The following is an 18,620-nucleotide window of genomic DNA, read 5'->3' on the forward strand; positions in this document are numbered from 1 at the left end:
TCAACCCTTGCGAGGCCTGTTCCGAGTGGAACCTGTCTTGAAAAACTTCTGTATGACCCTGGCCACTGTGCTGTAACTCAGTTTCATGGTGTTACCGATCTTCTTATAGCCTAGGCCATCTGTGTGGAGAGCAACAATTCTAATTCTCAAATCCTCAGAGAGTTCTTTGCCATGAGGTGCCATGTTGAACATCCAGTGGTCAGTATGAGAGAATTGTACTCAAAGCACCAAATTTTAACTGCTCTAATACAAGATCCACACATTTGTATGATCCTATCAAGCAGACTAAAACATGAACATGATGAATAGGACATGTAGCTTTGCATGGTTAAACGACATACAGCTGTTATTACTTAGGGTGTGCTCACTTTTGTTGCCAGTTAATTTGACAATAATGGCTGTATATTGAGTTATTTTCAGAGGACAGTAAATCTATACTGCTATACAAGCAGCACATTGACTACTCTAAAATAGATCCAAGTTTCATTTCTATAGTATTGTCCTTTGAGAAGATATACTAAAATGGTTGCTGAAATGTGAGAGGTGTACTCACTTTTGTGAGATACTGTATTTCCAAATAGGGCTTAGCAAATCATTTTTATAAAAATTATTTTAGTTTGAATTTTTAGTTGAGTTTAAATTCACAAATATCGTGTTTTTGACAGACAAAAAAAAATTGAGTAATATTTACCTTGTTAATTAGAGCCATTATAATGAGTGAATATTTCTTTAGTGTTTTCAAACATATACAACATTTTACAGCCGTCTAGGAAGAGAAATAATATATAATAAGGGGTGGTTATCCTTGATAGAATATATACTCTACACACTACTGTCCTCCAAACTTCATCACAGGAATATTTTGTACATAATTTTTGTTACTTTTTTTAAGGGAGAGAGATGACAACATTCTTATAGATATATCCATTTCATTACCTTGGAAGGATTACACTGATCTTCCTTAAAGGTGATTGTCTGTACCGTCTCTCCACTGGCCTCATATGGAAAACTCTCAGCAGCAGCTGCACCAAATATAACTTCATATATCATAATATAACTACATTATAATCTTAACATTATGACAAAATGCGATTATGGTTCAACATTTCACTGAAGTTAATCAGATCAAATGAATGAGTCAAACCAGTACTAAAACATTACCAATATCTTACCAAAAAGAATCATGATGAATCCAACGATACAGGCTAGAGACATTGTTCTGTAATTCCCTTTTGTAATATATTTATTTCAAAGTGACAGAGCACTCTAACCCTGTTTTTGCTGGTTTTGCTGATATTAATAACACAGACAACGCTGCTAAATGTAAGTGTTAAGTTGAACCCTCCTCTAACCCTGGATCACTTGTTCTAATGATGTAACAAAAGTATTCATATTGTTAATCTCTTTTGCTGATTACTATTATTATATTAATCTGTTTGCAAGTAAATTAACAGCATAACTATATGTTAAACCTCAGGGAAACCGCAGTCATGTCTGATAGTTCAGTGCTAATTACCCTATGTCAGAAACTTCAACAGTGTCCAAAGTGTGTTTTACATTAGTATCCTATATACCCAAAAGTTGTATTCACTACTTTTTTTTTGTTAATTTTGAAGCTTGACAGCCCTCTGGTCACCATTTACTTTCATTGAATGGAAAAGAGTGTTCAGATCCTGACTAACCTCTCATAAATAGTAAATGATGTCAAAATGTTCTACTACGCCATGCCACCCCAGTGGCTTTAGGGAAACTGTGCATGGCAATCAATATGCATTTAAAGCAGGTAAACATAAAAGAACTGTGTCAAAGTCGTTTAATTTTGCCATGTTTACTGCAGCAGTTGCTGCCAATATGACCATGAACCACAAAAGCCACATCCATGAGATCACCTATATTCAGATGAATTTCATGTCATAGGATTTCATAGGTCAGTGTCAAAAAAAGTGTGGAGTTATCATTTGCAGAAAAAATTTAGAAAGTCCTAAAGTATACTGTATCTGACAGTATTTTTTATATTCTCATTAACCTACTTATTAAACTATCTTTAATGCAGGCAAAAGCACACAGCAATGAATAGGTTAAACTAAACCTGCAAGACTGTAAAATAGACACACACACACACACACACACATACACAGAGAGAGGGGGGGGGGGGGGGGGGGGGGGCAGAGTGAGAAGTATCAGTTGGACATTATTTACGACTTAGTCAAGCCAGAATATCCAATAACATTTAATAAAATTTAAACTGTGACAGAAAGTTGTTTTTAATCACGTCCAAATATATATCCAAATGTCCTATGCTGTCATCAAGTGGTCATACTATGTATTACATTTTATTTTATTTATTTATTTCAGCCAGATAGCACTAATCTTTTTAACTTACACATACTGCTTTAATTGGAAAAAAAAAACCAGACTAAAATGTGTTTATTTCTAATATTTGTATTATTTATAGAAATAAATTGTTTATAATTTATTGTTAAGAAGATATGAGAATCTTCCTGTTTCCTTTTTTTGTCATTACTTTAATCCCTCGCCATGGCAACACCGTTCTGATATCCAATATCCATTCGCAATTTGGCATCTTCAGTGTCTTGGCATTATGTGGAACATACATTGGTGTGAATCGTACAAACCCCCTTGGAGGAGTAGTTTAAAATTCGGAGCTAATGACTGTAAATCAGACAGTTGTCTAGCTCGATGAGAGCAATATAGGGCTTTTCACACTGTGCTTAACCCCGGGTTATCTTCATTCTAAACATGGCTATGTCACATATGTCCCCGCCCCCACCGTCATGGACTCACGGCACGAAAATTCATATAAAACGTAATGTTGGAAAAATACTTTGTATTACAAATCTTTATATTATCTGGCTTTCTATTAAAGGGTTAGTTTACTCAAAAATGAAAATTCTGTTATTAATTACTCACCCTCATGTCGTTCCACACCTGTAAGACCGTTCATCTTTGGAACACAAATTAAGATATTTTTGATGAAATCTGAGGGTTTCTGAACCACACATAGGCAGCAATGTCATTGCACCTTTTAAGGTCCAGAAAGGTAGTAAAAACATGGTTAAAATAGTCCATGTGGCTACAGTGTTTCAACCTTAATTATATGAAGCGACGAGGATACTTTTTGTATGCAAAAACAAAACAAAAACAATGACTTTATTCAACAATTTGAACCGTTGTCATACACAGGTGACATAGTGAACTCAGGCTTCATTATTGTTTACATCTGAACGTGGGCTCATTATTGGCCGGCTCCTGTGTCAGCATCACACGCATGCGTCATGGTGCTCACATGTTCAGCTTTGACCAATACTGAGTCGGCGTTAGGATGTAAACAAGGAAGCCTGCACTGAGTTCACTATGTCATCTGCATATGACAACTGTTCAAATTGTTGAATAAAGTTATCTTTGTTTTATTTTGTTTTTGCACGCAAAATGTATTCTCATCGCTTCATAATATAAGGTTAAACCACTTTAGTCACATTGACTATTTTAACCATGTTTTTACTACCTTTCTGGACCGCAAAAGGTGCAATGACATTGCTATGTGTGGTTCAGAAACCCTCAGATTCCATCAAAAATACCCTAATTTGTGTTCCGAAGATGAATTAAGGTCTTACAGGTGTGGAACAACATGAGGGAGAGTAATTAATGACAGAAATTTCATTTTTGGGTGAACTAACCCTTTAATGCAATACAATGAATCACAGCCATCTGCAGTCTCCCAGTGGCTTACATTAATGGCAGTTTAGTGTTAAAGGAGTAATTTACACCAAAACAAAAGATAAAATCTATACTTTCATGTCCAAAAACATATTTATTTTTTCATAAAAAATTCAGTCAAGCTCAATATCGTCAGCAGGGGCGTCGTAAGTGGGGGGAAAAGGGTGACAGAGTGCATAGGGCCCTAGCCTATGAGGGGCCCTCAACGATCCTGTAATTATTATAATTATTATTATACAATTGTGCGCATATACACTGTGTCTGCGCTATTTCTCTGTACTCAAGCTTTGGCACACGTCTGTGTAGGCCCCTCCTACAAGCACAGCACGCACGCAATTCGCATGATTTGATTGGTTGTCTAGGAACGTTGCAAAGCGCTAAATGTGCTGAGGGAGAGCGGACGCGCCGGACTCCGGAGTGTGGTGATCTTCGAATCGCGCCGCCGCCGTTCAAGCTAAGATCAGGCAAAAATTAAACAGTAAGGGAAAACAATTCCTCATAAATTTCTTTCCAAAGAGACCAAGTGAGAACCTATATTGTTCGAGCGAGGCGACGGCGACCTATATGCCGCTGTTTACGTTGTGTAAATCATGTGATGCTTGCTGAACGGGAGTCTGCATTTTCCTACATAATGAGAAACAACTTGTTTCTAAGCCGGTAATAAACGCTCTTATCGTACTCTAAACGCGGAAGTAACACGAAAAGTGTGTGACAAATCTTTAGAGATAAATTGTAAATATGGAAAACAATATGTAAACGATGTTTGTGGGGATCTTGCATTATATTAATATGAGCAAATTTGGTCATATAATTTTAAGATAGTGTGAAGATAATAAACTAAAAACATGTATATCAAAAACAATAAAAAACATTAAATCCAGGCAGCTATTGTTTACAAATCCAACACACTTTTAACATTTTACAGAAATGACAAAAATTATTCAAAATATATAAAAATTGGCCATCTCAGTAACAGTCATGAAAAATTAAAGTAATATCACAAGTGTCATTATTTCTACCATGTATACTATTCAGCAACTATTCTTAAACTATACACATATTATGATAGCATAAATATCAGACATGTAGCCTAATATATGGCTCAGGATAATATCATTCCTATGTTCATCATGCTTGTAGAGGTAACTACAATGTTAAAGGGTTAGTTCACCCAAAAATGAAAATAATGTCATTAATTACTCACCCTCATGTCGTTCTACACCCGTAAGGCCTTCATTCATCTTCGGAACACAAATTAAGATATTTTTGATTAAATCCGATGGCTCAGTGAGGCCTGCATTCAAAGCAATGACATTTCCTCTCTCAAGATCCATAAAGGTACTAAAAACATTGAAAACAGTTCATGCGATTTCAGTAGTTCTATCTTAATATTATAAAGCGACGAGAATACTTTTTGTGCGCTAAAAAAAACAAAATAACGACTTTTCAACAATATAGTGATGGGCCGATTTCAAAATACTGCTTCAGAGCTTTATGAATCGAATCAGTGTCTCGGATCTCCTATCAAACGGCTAAACTGCTGAAATCACGTTACTTTGGCGCTCCGAGTCACTGATTCGATTCGTAAAGCTCCGAAGCAGTGTTTTGAAATCGGCCCATCACTATATTATTGAAAAGTCGTTATTTTGTTTTTTTGGAGCACAAAAATATTCTTGTCGCTTTATAAGGAATCGGTGCTACACCCCTGATCGTCAGTTTATTGTTGTGAATTAGAATGTGACGAAGGTTGCCAAGGATCCGATTGAGATGGCCTTCAGCGACATTTGATGACGTGGCAGACAAGATACGCAGCCTTCGTAGCAGGATGCACCCTTCCATTTGAGAAGCACCCAATGTATGCAGAAGTTTTAACACACTTTCTGTTTCCCTTTTTTCACAATAAATTAATTGCCTCACCACGGCCAAACCATTCAAGAGATCAAAAATCCTCTCTTAATTTAGCATCCTCAATGTCTTGGCTTCATGCTGACTGAGTTTGGTGGCGATCGGATGAATCTCCTGGGAGGAGTATATCAAATTCCAGAGCATGTGTTTTACAAACAACCTATAATAGCCGACTTCATGTTGGGCTGGCGTATGACTTATAATGCAAAAGTTGTTTGGCCCAATGAGATATACAGTATAGGTATGAAGTATACTGTATGTGAAAAGGGATGCATTGCAGAGCCTCCAAATACAACCACATAAAAGGGTGTGCCACAGAGCCCCCCCACGACACCCCCATGTCAACTTGTGCCCGGCCCTGGTGGCCGACGATTTCTATGTGTGTGCAAAGTTTCTTGGTATTATTAGCCATATTTTTTTTCTCAGTTATGTTTAACGTTGAGTATAATAAATGTCTACGCTAGTCTATTGAAGTGCTGATGTTCAAGGCACCAAAACCACGGTGGACCACAGTGTCAAGCATGTTTTAATGGAGCTCCTGTCAGCATTTTCTACACTGTCCATTCCATCAGTAATACACTTAATCTGTCAGGTTTAGTCATAGAAAGCACAGGAAGAAGAAGATCAGGTTAAAAAAATGGCTTTAATAATCCACACAAGCAAACAATTAATGACAAACACCTATGATGACTCAATGAATCTCCATGACAACTCATAAGTGGCGGGAAACTAAACAAAGATGAATGAATAAAGATGAATAATGAATACAAACTAAGACAAAGATAACTGAATGTCTGTGACATAATCAAAGCTGATGTACAGATTAAACCACTAGATTATAAGTAAAATAGTGTAAATGGCTAAATAACCATCAGCATTATTAGATTATTGCTTCATGTTTCAGATGTAAGTTATGTGTATTTTAGATGTATTTTTTAAAAAAAACCGAATGAATAATCTGATCACACTGCTTTTGCATTTAAAACATTTATTACCTCATCCTTTTGACAAAACAAAGTAAACAATCTTCCCTAAATATCTGATATTTTGATTGACTTGTTAGTTTATGTTTAATCAATCCTTTTGCACATTTTATACTTAATGCAGGATCTTTGAGGACTTCCTGGGAAATATCCTTTGATGACCAAGAATTTCGCTATTCTGGCAATTCTTCTACAAGTTCTCCATAAAAATAAGCCAGGACTGCATACAGAATTTATTTTCTGAGAGAGGAAACAAAAAATAAAGCCGGTTTTAATAAAAAAGTAAACTTATGACAATGTACAAAGACAGACATATTTCTTCACATTTACTGTTTTATAAACAAAGTAAACAACAAAACTGTAACAATAATATGGCTAATAATACCAAGATATTTCCAAGGAGGGCTTAGAAAATCATATTTATAAAGAAATTATTTTATCTTCCTTTTTAATTAAATATATGAGTTTAAATTCACAAATGTTGTGTTTTAAACAGACCAAAAATTGAAAAACAGATTCAGGAATAAAAGTAATATTTACCTTGTCAATTATAGCATTTATAATGGGTAAGTATTTCGTCAACGTTTTCAAACATATACAACATTTTACGGCCATCTAGGAAGAGAAATAAGGGGTGGTTATCCTTGATAGAATGTACATAATATTTTGTACATAATTTTTATTAGTTTTTTTAAGGGTGAGAGATGACAACATTCTTATAGATATATCCATTTCATTACCTTGGAAGGATTACACTGATCTTCCTTAAAGGTGATTGTCTGTACCGTCTCTCCACTGGCCTCATATGGAAAACTCGCAGCAGCAGTTGCACAAAATAAAACTTAACATATCACAATATAACTACATTATAATCTTAACATTATGACAAAATGTGATTCTGGTTCAACATTTCACTGAAGTTAATCAGATCAAATTAATGAGTCAAACTAAAACATTACCAATATCTTACCAAAAAGAATCATGACGAATCCAACGATACAGGCTAGAGACATTGTTCTGTAATTCCCTTTTGTAATATATTTATTTCAAAGTGACAGAGCACTCTAACCCTGTTTTTGCTGGTTTTGCTGATATTAATAACACAGACAAAGCTGCTAAATGTAAGTGTTAAGTTGAACCCTCCTCTAACCCTGGATCAACCGTTCATTTAACAGAAGTATTCAGTTGTTATTCTCTTTTGCTTATTACTATTATTATATTAGACTATTTTTGTAAGTCAGTTTCTGTATACAATAGCATAACTCTATGTTAAACCTCAGGGAAACAGCAGTTATGACTGATACACTGTAAAAAAGAATTGTTGGTTTAACTTAAAAAAGTAAGTTACCTGATTGCCTTGAAATTTTGAGTTCATTGAAATTAAAAATTAGAGTTAATAGAAAGAAGGTGACTGGTTTAACAGAAACTCAAAATATTATGTTATCTGATCCACATTAATTATTTAAGTTGATTTGACAAAAGAAAAAAAAATGTTGTGATAGCAAATCATGAAAATATTTTTTTTTACAGTGTAGTTCAGTGCTAATTACCCTATAGGCCAGAAACTTCAATAGTGTCCAAAGTGTGTTTTACATTATAGTATCCTACATTCTTAAAAATAAAGGTTACAAAAGGAGGTTTTCATAGTGATGCCATAGAAGGACCATTTTTGGTTCCATAAAGAACCTTTAAATGAACAGTTCTTAAAAGAACCATTTTTTTTCTTAGTGTGAAGAACATTTAAAGAACCCTTTTTATAAAGAACCTGGTTGGTTTTTATTAATGTTAAAGGTTCTTCATGGAACCATCAATGCCCATAATGAACCTTTATTTTAAAGAGTGTATATACCCAAAAGTTGTATTCACTACTTTTTTGTTAATTTTGAAGCTTGACAGCCCTCTGGTCACCATTTACTTTCAATGAATGGAAAAGAGCAATGTTCAGATCCTGACTAACCTCTCATAAATAGTAAGTGATGTCAAAATTGTCTATATCCTGCTAAACTGACCTTTTAAACAATCCTGAACAGCAGCTAAAAAAAAAAAAAAACTGGGTTGATAAAGCATCATAAACTCTAGTGTCCAGTTACCCAGGTGGAACTGTTTGACTTAGAATGCAGCAAACAAAAATGACCAAGTTTAAAATGAAAAGTTGTGAAGTTTAAAGTTTGAAGGTTTTTTTTTTTACAGAATTAATTTTTTGAACTGCATAATTTACATTCTCTACCCCTTTTACTAACCATTTGCCTATATGATGTGAATTACTGGAGCTCAAACAGAATCAGTCTTTAATGAGAAACAACTTTAAAGAGAAAAAAAAAATCACAGGACAATTATTTTATTTTTAAACATAACACAATCTTACACCTTACAGAGGATCCCCCAAAAAAGCAGTAGTATAATCTTCAGTACAATAAACATCCATCTCTTAAAACATTTTAAAGGCATTTCTGATTAAACATAATTTTAACTGCATTTTTTGATCTTATCATCTCTGTGATCACATAACCTCATCACTCTGCAGGTGCCAATAGGAGTATCTCCAGGAAAAAAAGTCCTTATTATGGATTTTTTGTATCCGTTGGCTACAGAAAAGCAGATGCGCCTCCCTAGGATCAATTTCCTGCATTTTTCATTGATTTTCTGAAAAGCATAAATGAAAACAGAAGACCCCATAGCTGATAAATATTCAAGTACATAACAAAAAAAAATGCACATTAAATACAAATACACATGGCAGTGGACTGATATTCAACTAACAATTTTCTCTCAAATAATGAAGAACAGCTTTGATAATTTAAAAACAGATTTGACGTTAGCTACTAACAGTCAATGTAAATGTATCCCTTTTACAGCCATTGTCACAGTTGTTACTAGCATAACTTTATCTTCACACATGTGCCCCTTGGACTCCCTCCAGGGAAGATCTTGTGTAGTATGATGTCCCGATATTTCACTGCACGCTGAAAGCAGATCTTTCGAAAAGGCTCTATGTATTTGTAACATACAGTGTTTATCTTCTGTAAAATAACAGGAGAAAAAATTTTTTACAAAATAGAGCTTTATGATTCAACATAAAACAGACACAACTTTTATGTTGGCTAAAAGGTTTATTTTCATACTATTAAATGATGTTCTTTTGTGACACAAGCTGTCCAGTGAATAAATTCACATTGATGTTACTTATTTTCACTATTCAAATTATACTCATTTGATGTAATGCTTAAATTGGATAATCACACACGTTTTACTCCAGATTAAGAAGTGAAATTAGAGCTTTTACAAGCTCTTACTGTAAAGAAACTAGCCATTGTTTAAAGACAACTGAACATTACCTTTTGTAGCTTTTGATAAACTGCATTTTTAGCTCGTTTTACAGCCTCTTGGCATACACAACAGAAGATGATGTTCGGTCGCACTCTCTGAATGAGGAATGGGGAACAAGGTCAAATAATCAGAATAATGATGTTCAATTAAATTAACGACTGAGTCTTATGCTAAATGGCTGTAGTAATGTGTTGTACATACCGAAAACTCATTTCCATTGCCATCCATCAAACTGTGTGAGGTTTCAGTATGCGAGGGCATCTCTGGCTCCCACCAAACTGAAAGAGCTTCATTTTCACTCTTTGCTAGGGCTTTTCATTAAAAGAAAATGATCAAATCATTATTTTAATTCACATAAAGCCTTGTTATATTTTCAAGAATATTGCAATTGATGTATCTTACCTGAAAAAGAGATCAGAAAAACAAAATAAACGATTGATAACATTGTATCAGATTCAAGTATTGATTCTTTCTCACTTTCCTTTTTGCTTAAACTCACCAGCCTGTCTCTTTTTCTCTCTTTCACTGAGAGGCACAACAGACCAGTGTCAAAGTGCGAAACACGTGACATCGATATAACTAAACACACTTCTGTCTGGTTTATGAAATCATGTCATTGGTAGTTCTTTTCTTCTGGAGAGTGAAAACTGTTTACTCTTGTCCTGTAAAGAAGCTGACAGAACTTTAAGTAATACCACAACGCCACAGTGCTAAACGGTTGCTTTAACTTTTGCTGCTTTGTTTGAGATGCGTTGTCAGTTTTCTTTTTTCGGTTTTTCTTTTAGCAAGTGAGAAAATGAGAAACACATGAGAAAAATGCAGCAATTAATCAAATGGACAAAAAGTACAAGAGGTGTAGGGTATATTTCAAATAAACACTGTTCTTTTGAACATTCTAAGAATGTCTCTCAAAGGTTAATTCTGTCTCTCAGAAGTCAAGATGGGCAGAGGATCACCAATTCCCCCAATGCTGCGGCGAAAAATAGTGGAGCAATATGAGAAAGGAGTTTCTCAGAGAAAAATTGCAAAGAGTTTGAAGTTATCATCATCTACAGTGCATAATATCATCCAAAGATTCAGAGAATCTGGAACAATCTCTGTGCGTAAGGGTCAAGGCCGGAAAACCATACTGGATGCCCGTGATCTTCGGGCCCTTAGACGGCACTGCATCACATACAGGAATGGAAATCACAACATGGGCTCAGGAATACTTCTAGAAAACATTGTCGGTGAACACAATCCACCGTGCCATTCGCCGTTGCCGGCTAAAACTCTATAGGTCAAAAAAGAAGCCATATCTAAACATGATCCAGAAGCGCAGGCGTTTTCTCTGGGCCAAGGCTCATTTAAAATGGACTGTGGCAAAGTGGAAAACTGTTCTGTGGTCAGACGAATCAAAATTTGAAGTTCTTTTTGGAAAACTGGGATGCCATGTCATCCGGACTAAAGAGGACAAGGACAACCCAAGTTTTTATCAGCGCTCATTTCAGAAGCCTGCATCTCTGATGGTATGGGGTTGCATGAGTGCGTGTGGCATGGGCAGCTTACACATCTGGAAAGGCACCATCAATGCTGAAAGGTATATCCAAGTTCTAGAACAACATATGCTCCCATTCAGACGTCGTCTCTTTCAGGGAAGACCTTGCATTTTCCAACATGACAATGCCAGACCACATACTGCATCAATTACAACATCATGGCTGCGTAGAAGAAGGATCCGGGTACTGAAATGGCCAGCCTGCAGTCCAGATCTTTCACCCATAGAAAACATTTGGCGCATCATAAAGAGGAAGATGCGACAAAGAAGACCTAAGACAGTTGAGCAACTAGAAGCCTGTATTAGACAAGAATGGGACAACATTCCTATTCCTAAACTTGAGCAACTTGTCTCCTCAGTCCCCAGACGTTTGCAGACTGTTATAAAAAGAAGATCGGATGCCACACAGTGGTAAACATAGCCTTGTCCCAACTTTTTTGAGATGTGTTGATGCCATGAAATTTAAAATCAACTTATTTTTCCCTTAAAATGATACATTTTCTCAGTTTAAACATTTGATATGTCATCTATGTTGTATTCTGAATAAAATATTGAAATTTGAAACTTCCACATCATTGCATTCCTTTTTTATTCACAATTAGTACAGTGTCCCAACTTTTTTGGAATTGGGTTTGTATATTACGATAGAAAATGCTTATTTTAAATTGTAATAATATTTTACAATATTGTATTTTTGATCAGCAGCCACAGTGAGCATAAAGAGACTTCTTTGAAAAACAAACAACCCAAACTTTTGAACGATAGTGTGCATTACTATAACTGTAATGTCTCTTTTGGTTAATCTAATCTTCACATCATTGATTTACTATGGGAGTAGAACTGTTTAATCTTTGTCATCACTTTATCAACCCGAAACACTGTGTAGCCTTCATGTTTCTTGAAGCTTGCATCTTGTAAACTGGTGGTTATGCTAATGTGGTTTTCACTTTATGTCAGTATTTGATGAATGGATTTAATTTTATTGTGCATATACTAAAAAACACACGCTATACTAATCTGGGAGCATTCTTGATCTTTTATACCCATAAAAGTAACTGGTTTGATATTTGCTGCAAAAAATCACCTGTAGAGGACACTCTTGGTTATCCCAAGAAAACTGAAAACTTTATTGTCATAAAATGTTTGAAGCAGTTTTTAAATGTTCTCCAATCATGTGTAAGAAATGATAATACATATATGACAATACAATTCTACGCTTGAAGCTTTCACATAGTTAGCATGTTCAATCTGTTTGCACAATTTTAATTTAATACAGATTGTCTGTGCATTGCCTCCAGAGAGAAGCACGTTTCATTTTATATTTTTGCATAAAGGCTTCTACAACCATGTTATTTTTTATTTTTTTGTATCAAGCTGACGTTTGACCTCTTCCTGCAAAAAGATGAGAACAAATCAGGAACAAGGAAAAACATTAAAGTATGTTTAGAGGTACACATTTGATAAACCTTAGAAACTGTTTTTCCTATATGTGCTATTGCTTTCCTAACAAAAGTCTTACAAATACCACAAAGTAGAAGCTGAGGGAGAGAAGGGAGAAAGTAGAATATTGCTAATGAAAAGACATTTGTGTTATACACAAGGACTGATGATGACACACCTGAAAGCAATGAACACAATGAACCGATAAGAACATGACACATGAAACGAAGGATCAAACAAGATCAAATGAGAGACAAGGGAATCACATGACAGGAAACATGATTATAATAAATTACAAAATAAAAGACATGGAAACATGAATGTGAAACCAAACCAAAAACAGACGTGACAAAAGCATATGATGTTCTTGATTATAATTTAACGGTTATAGTCAAGCTGCTTCCCATTATCCTGTCACTTGTCTATACTGTCCTATAAGAAAACAAACAAACAATAAATGAATAAAATTGCAAAGAAAATGCTTGGCAGTACACTTTAAATTTCAAAGACAATTGAAGTAGGCCCTAACTATGAAATTACATGTGAAAATTTCATACTAAAAGCATTTAATAAATGTAAACTAATATACATTTTCATTTAATTGCACATAACATTCAGTTAACCCAGGTGAAAAAATACTATAGTAAATACTGTTTTTGAACCATACTATAGTAAAGTACTTGAATTGATTTGTTGTGGTAATTCTATAGTTGCTGTGGTAACATAACAACTATATATATACAGGTGCTGGTCATATAATTAGAATATCATCAAAAAGTTGATTTATTTCACTAATTCCATTCAAAAAGTGAAACTTGTATATTATATTCATTCATTACACACAGACTGATATATTTCAAATGTTTATTTCTTTTAATTTTGATGATTATAACTGACAACTAAGGAAAATCCCAAATTCAGTATCTCAGAAAATTAGAATATTACTAATGACCAATACAAAGAAAGTATTTTTTAGAAATCTTGGCCAACTGAAAAGTATGAACATGAAAAGTATGAGCATGTACAGCACTCATTACTTAGTTGGGGCTCCTTTTGCCTGAATTACTGCAGCAATGCGGTGTGGCATGGAGTCGATCAGTCTGTGGCACTGCTCAGGTGTTATTAGAGCCCAGGTTGCTCTGATAGTGGCCTTCAGCTCTTCTGCATTGTTGGGTCTGGCATATCGCATCTTCCTCTTCACAATACCCCATAGATTTTCTATGGGGTTAAGGTCAGGTGAGTTTGCTGGCCAATTAAGAACAGGGATACCATGGTCCTTAAACCAGGTACTGGTAGCTTTGGCACTGTGTGCAGGTGCCAAGTCCTGTTGGAAAATGAAATCTGCATCTCCATAAAGTTGGTCAGCAGCAGGAAGCATGAAGTGCTCTAACACTTCCTGGTATACGGCTACGTTGACCTTGGACCTCAGAAAACACAGTGGACCAACACCAGCAGATGACATGGCACCCCAAACCATCACTGACCGTGGAAACTTTACACTGGACCTCAAGCAATGTGGATTGTGTGCCTCTCCTCTCTTCCTCCAGACTCTGGGACCTTGATTTCCAAAGGAAATGCAAAATTTACTTTCATCAGAGAACATAACTTTGGACCACTCAGCAGCAGTCCAGTCCTTTTTGTCTTTAGCCCAGGCGAGACGCTTCTGACGCTGTCTGTTGTTCAAGAGTGGCTTGACACGACAGCTGAAACCCATGTCTTGCATACGTCTGTGCGTAGTGGTTCTTGAAGCACTGACTCCAGCTGCAGTCCACTCTTTGTGAATCTCCCCCACATTTTTGAATGGGTTTTGTTTCACAATCCTCTCCAGGGTGCGGTTATCCCTATTGCTTGTACACTTTTTTCTACCACATCTTTTCCTTCCCTTCGCCTCTCTATTAATGTGCTTGGACACAGAGCTCTGTGAACAGCCAGCCTCTTTTGCAATGACCTTTTGTGTCTTGCCCTCCTTGTGCAAGGTGTCAATGGTCGTCTTTTGGACAACTGTCAAGTCAGCAGTCTTCCCCATGATTGTGTAGCCTACAGAACTAGACTGAGAGACCATTTAAAGGCCTTTGCAGGTGTTTTGAGTTAATTAGCTGATTAGAGTGTGGCACCAGGTGTCTTCAAAGTTGAACCTTTTCACAATATTCTAATTTTCTGAGATACTGAATTTGGGATTTTCCTTAGTTGTCAGTTATAATCATCAAAATTAAAAGAAATAAACATTTGAAATATATCAGTCTGTGTGTAATGAATGAATATAATATACAAGTTTCACTTTTTGAATGGAATTAGTGAAATAAATCAACTTTTTGATGATATTCTAATTATATGACCAGCACCTGTATATATATATATATATATATATATATATATATAAACAAATTACCCAATACTGTACTAAGTTTTCTACAACTGCATGGGTATATTATACTACAATATACACTATGTTTACTGTAGTAAAAACTAAAGTATACTACAGTATTTATTACAGTTTATTAGTTCACTATAGTTAATACTACAGTATGCATAGCATTCATTAACAAAGTGTTGTAAATACTATAATATATAAAGTATACTACAATTTTCTATAGTATGGTTCAAAAACACTATCGTATTTACTATAAATTATTATAGTATTTTTTCACCTGGGAAGTGTCCAAACTCATTACATTCAATTTACGCCAGAGTATATTCTTTTGAAGTATATTTAAAGGGTTAGTTCACCCAAAAATGAAAATAATGTAATTTATTACTCACCCTCATGCCGTTCCACACCCGTAAGACCTTCATTCATCTTTGGAACACAAATTAAGATATTTTTGTTGAAATCCGATGGCTCGGTGAGGCCTCCATAGCCAGCAATGACATTTCCTCTCTCAAGATCCATTAATGTACTAAAAACATATTTAAATCAGTTCATGTGACTACAGTGGTTCAATATTAATATTATAAAGCGACGTGGATATTTTTGCTGCGCCAAAAAAAAAAAAAACTTATATAGTGATGGCCGATTTCAAAACACTGCTTCATGAAGCTTCAGAGCGTTATGAATCAGCGTGTCGAGTCAGCGTTTCGGAGCACCAAAGTCAAGTTATTTCAGCAGTTTGGCGGTTTGACACGCGATCCGAATCATGATTCGATACGCTGATTCATAGGGCTGCGAAGCTTCCTGAAGCAGTTGAAATCGGCCATCACTATATAAGTCGTTATTTTTTTTTTTTTTTTGGCGCACCAAAAATATTCTCGCCGCTTTATAATATTAATATTGAACCACTGTACTCACATGAACTGATTTAAATATGTTTTTAGTACATTAATGGATCTTGAGAGAGGAAATGTCATTGCTGAGCCATCGGATTTCAACAAAAATATCTTAATTTGCGTTCCGAAGATTAATGAAGGTCTTACGGGTGTGGAACGGCATGAGGGTGAGTAATAAATTACATTATTTTCATTTTTGGGTGAACTAACCCTTTAAGTAAAAAGTACTCTTTTTAAATTTAAGTGTACTTCTTTTTTTACGAGGGGCTGCATCACACTTCATACATACCACACCGTAGATGTTTGTAAAGTCAGAGTGTGCGTGTGTAATAAAGAGGTGTGGAGTATAAGCATTATGAATAAAAGTAACCAGATGTTTCAGCAGTTACCTGATCTGGTGTCTTTTATACATTTTTTTTATATATAGAAAAAAAGATAGTAAGCTAACCTGTCTGCATACACAATATTACTTTCACTTTCTCTTTTCATATCACACTTTTATCACATAAATATAATAAAAATCACTTAATTCAATTATCAAACATCCACTCAAACGGCATGGCAGTTGATGAACCTGACACTCATAACACAAGGGAGAAACAACATTACTATGACATGGAAATATTGATGACAATAGCTTAATCTGTAAGTCTTTCTTTTTGCTATTCCACATTCCATAATTAATTAAATTAGATTAATATGCTGCATGATTTCAAAGAATATTTTGATTTCTAGTTAACTAGCCAATTAACTGCTATAATATCATGAAAAATTTAGAATCCCTATTGTACTTGCCTATGTTATATACAAACCCATTCTGCTACCAAACACTAGGACAACATTAGTTTATGTACATTCTCCTCCAAGCATGAATAATATGTAATCTGCAAATAAGGCAAAAATTACTTTTATATTAGAGCATTCTCTCTAGAAACCCCAAACACTTCCTCTGGGGATTTTAATCATGTTTCGTTCTCTGTCGTTTTTATTTATTTATTTCTCCCTTGGTTTGTAGACAATTTGAACAAAGATGCCATGGAGAATTTATATTCCAGTGTCAAGAAAGTAGAACAACATAGGCTAAAGGTGGTGTGAGGTGGAGCTTGTACAGTGCATTTGAACATAGCTAAACGTGGCTCTTGCGTTGTTTTGAACATCTAGGGAGACGTTCTGCCAGTCTGCAATGACCACTGTGTTGCTGGGCGAACAACAACAGATTTCCAGGCATCTGATCAAACTGGAGGCCAACTCTATTACCAGCCTCACTGCAGACTCACTGACGGCAGTGACACAGCACAGGGCGATGGCAAAACTAGAGTCAATGATGAACAATGTCTGCACTCAGCTCATTTAGTCAATTCCACCCGCAGCCATCAGACATTACAGCGCTCTTTTTATAAAACCTTGTGTAATGATGCTGAACATGTACCTGGATTTATCAAACAAAGATCTAGCACTATTACTACCATATGCACTTATATATGTACATAGAATTTATTTTGTTTTTATTACACTTCACTTATGACTGGTCAATAGTGCCATTAAACCATCTGATTTCACACAAACACAACTTATTGTCTTATCGGTTGTAGTAAAATGACCTCTGAGGACTCCAGTGTGTTAATATTACTGTAATATTTTTGCAGTGTTTGTCTTGTTGCTAGGCCAATTTTTAGTTTTTTAGTGTTGTATATTGCAATGGGCTATTTTTTCTTAGCGGAAGCTGCAGATAATATAGTTATACAGGAATTTCAAACCAATATTTCATATCTACAGTATTTGTCTATAAAGGTAGGGTAGGCAATTTCAGAGTGGCTAGCAATAGCAAGCTAGCTTTAAAAGCATAAGATCCCACCCTCCCTTCAGAGCGCTCTCCAAAGCCATGCCTCCTTCAAAAGACATGACCACACACAGCAGAGTCTGCAAAGCGTCTCAAAGCATGTAATAATGAACAAACAACTTACAGAGCACTTACTTATACCACCTCACTGCTGCAGATTCATTTCAGTGTTGAACACATAAATCCAAGTCTGAGGATGTGAACAACTCTGGGTAGAACATCAGGGGTTGACATGTATGGTTACCACGTGGTGGACCAAATGCAATGATTGGATGAACATTTTTTTGGTCTTGAGACTTCCACAGAATATACTTCTATTATTGTTTGCTATCAGGATGTGAAGAGAGTAGACATGTGCTGATATTCGGTAATACGATATATCACAATAATGAATATGCACAATATTGTTATCGTGGGCACTTCAAAATACCGTGAATAATTGTTTATAACGAATTATTAAAATGTTTATAATAGGCCTACATTTTGAGAATACTTTCCCCATCAACCATATAAAATGCACAACACCGCTGTATGCTGCGTCAAAGTGAGGCGCGCTCAGATGTAAACAAACCCAATCTGAGATGCG

General features: G+C 35.4%; 2 long non-coding RNA genes across 3 annotated transcripts; both read right to left on the reverse strand.

Annotated features, from left to right (window-relative positions):
- Positions 1-6,267: 6,267 nt before the first annotated feature.
- Positions 6,268-7,784, reverse strand: LOC127498866 (uncharacterized). Its single transcript, XR_007925989.1, has 4 exons — positions 7,597-7,784; positions 7,367-7,467; positions 7,167-7,241; positions 6,268-6,866 (listed from the first exon to the last, which is right to left on the reverse strand). It is a non-coding gene; the product is annotated as an uncharacterized LOC127498866 (long non-coding RNA).
- Positions 7,785-8,948: 1,164 nt separating this feature from the next.
- Positions 8,949-10,622, reverse strand: LOC127498589 (uncharacterized). Of its 2 annotated transcripts, XR_007925919.1 has the most exons (5): positions 10,356-10,622; positions 10,155-10,264; positions 9,962-10,048; positions 9,454-9,646; positions 8,949-9,269 (listed from the first exon to the last, which is right to left on the reverse strand). It is a non-coding gene; the product is annotated as an uncharacterized LOC127498589 (long non-coding RNA). The 2 variants fall into 2 exon arrangements; XR_007925918.1 differs by having other exon boundaries at positions 8,949-9,646.
- Positions 10,623-18,620: the final 7,998 nt, after the last annotated feature.

The sequence above is a fragment of the Ctenopharyngodon idella genome, chromosome 17 (assembly GCF_019924925.1).
Source record: "Ctenopharyngodon idella isolate HZGC_01 chromosome 17, HZGC01, whole genome shotgun sequence".
Classification (NCBI taxonomy): Eukaryota; Metazoa; Chordata; class Actinopteri; order Cypriniformes; family Xenocyprididae; genus Ctenopharyngodon; species Ctenopharyngodon idella.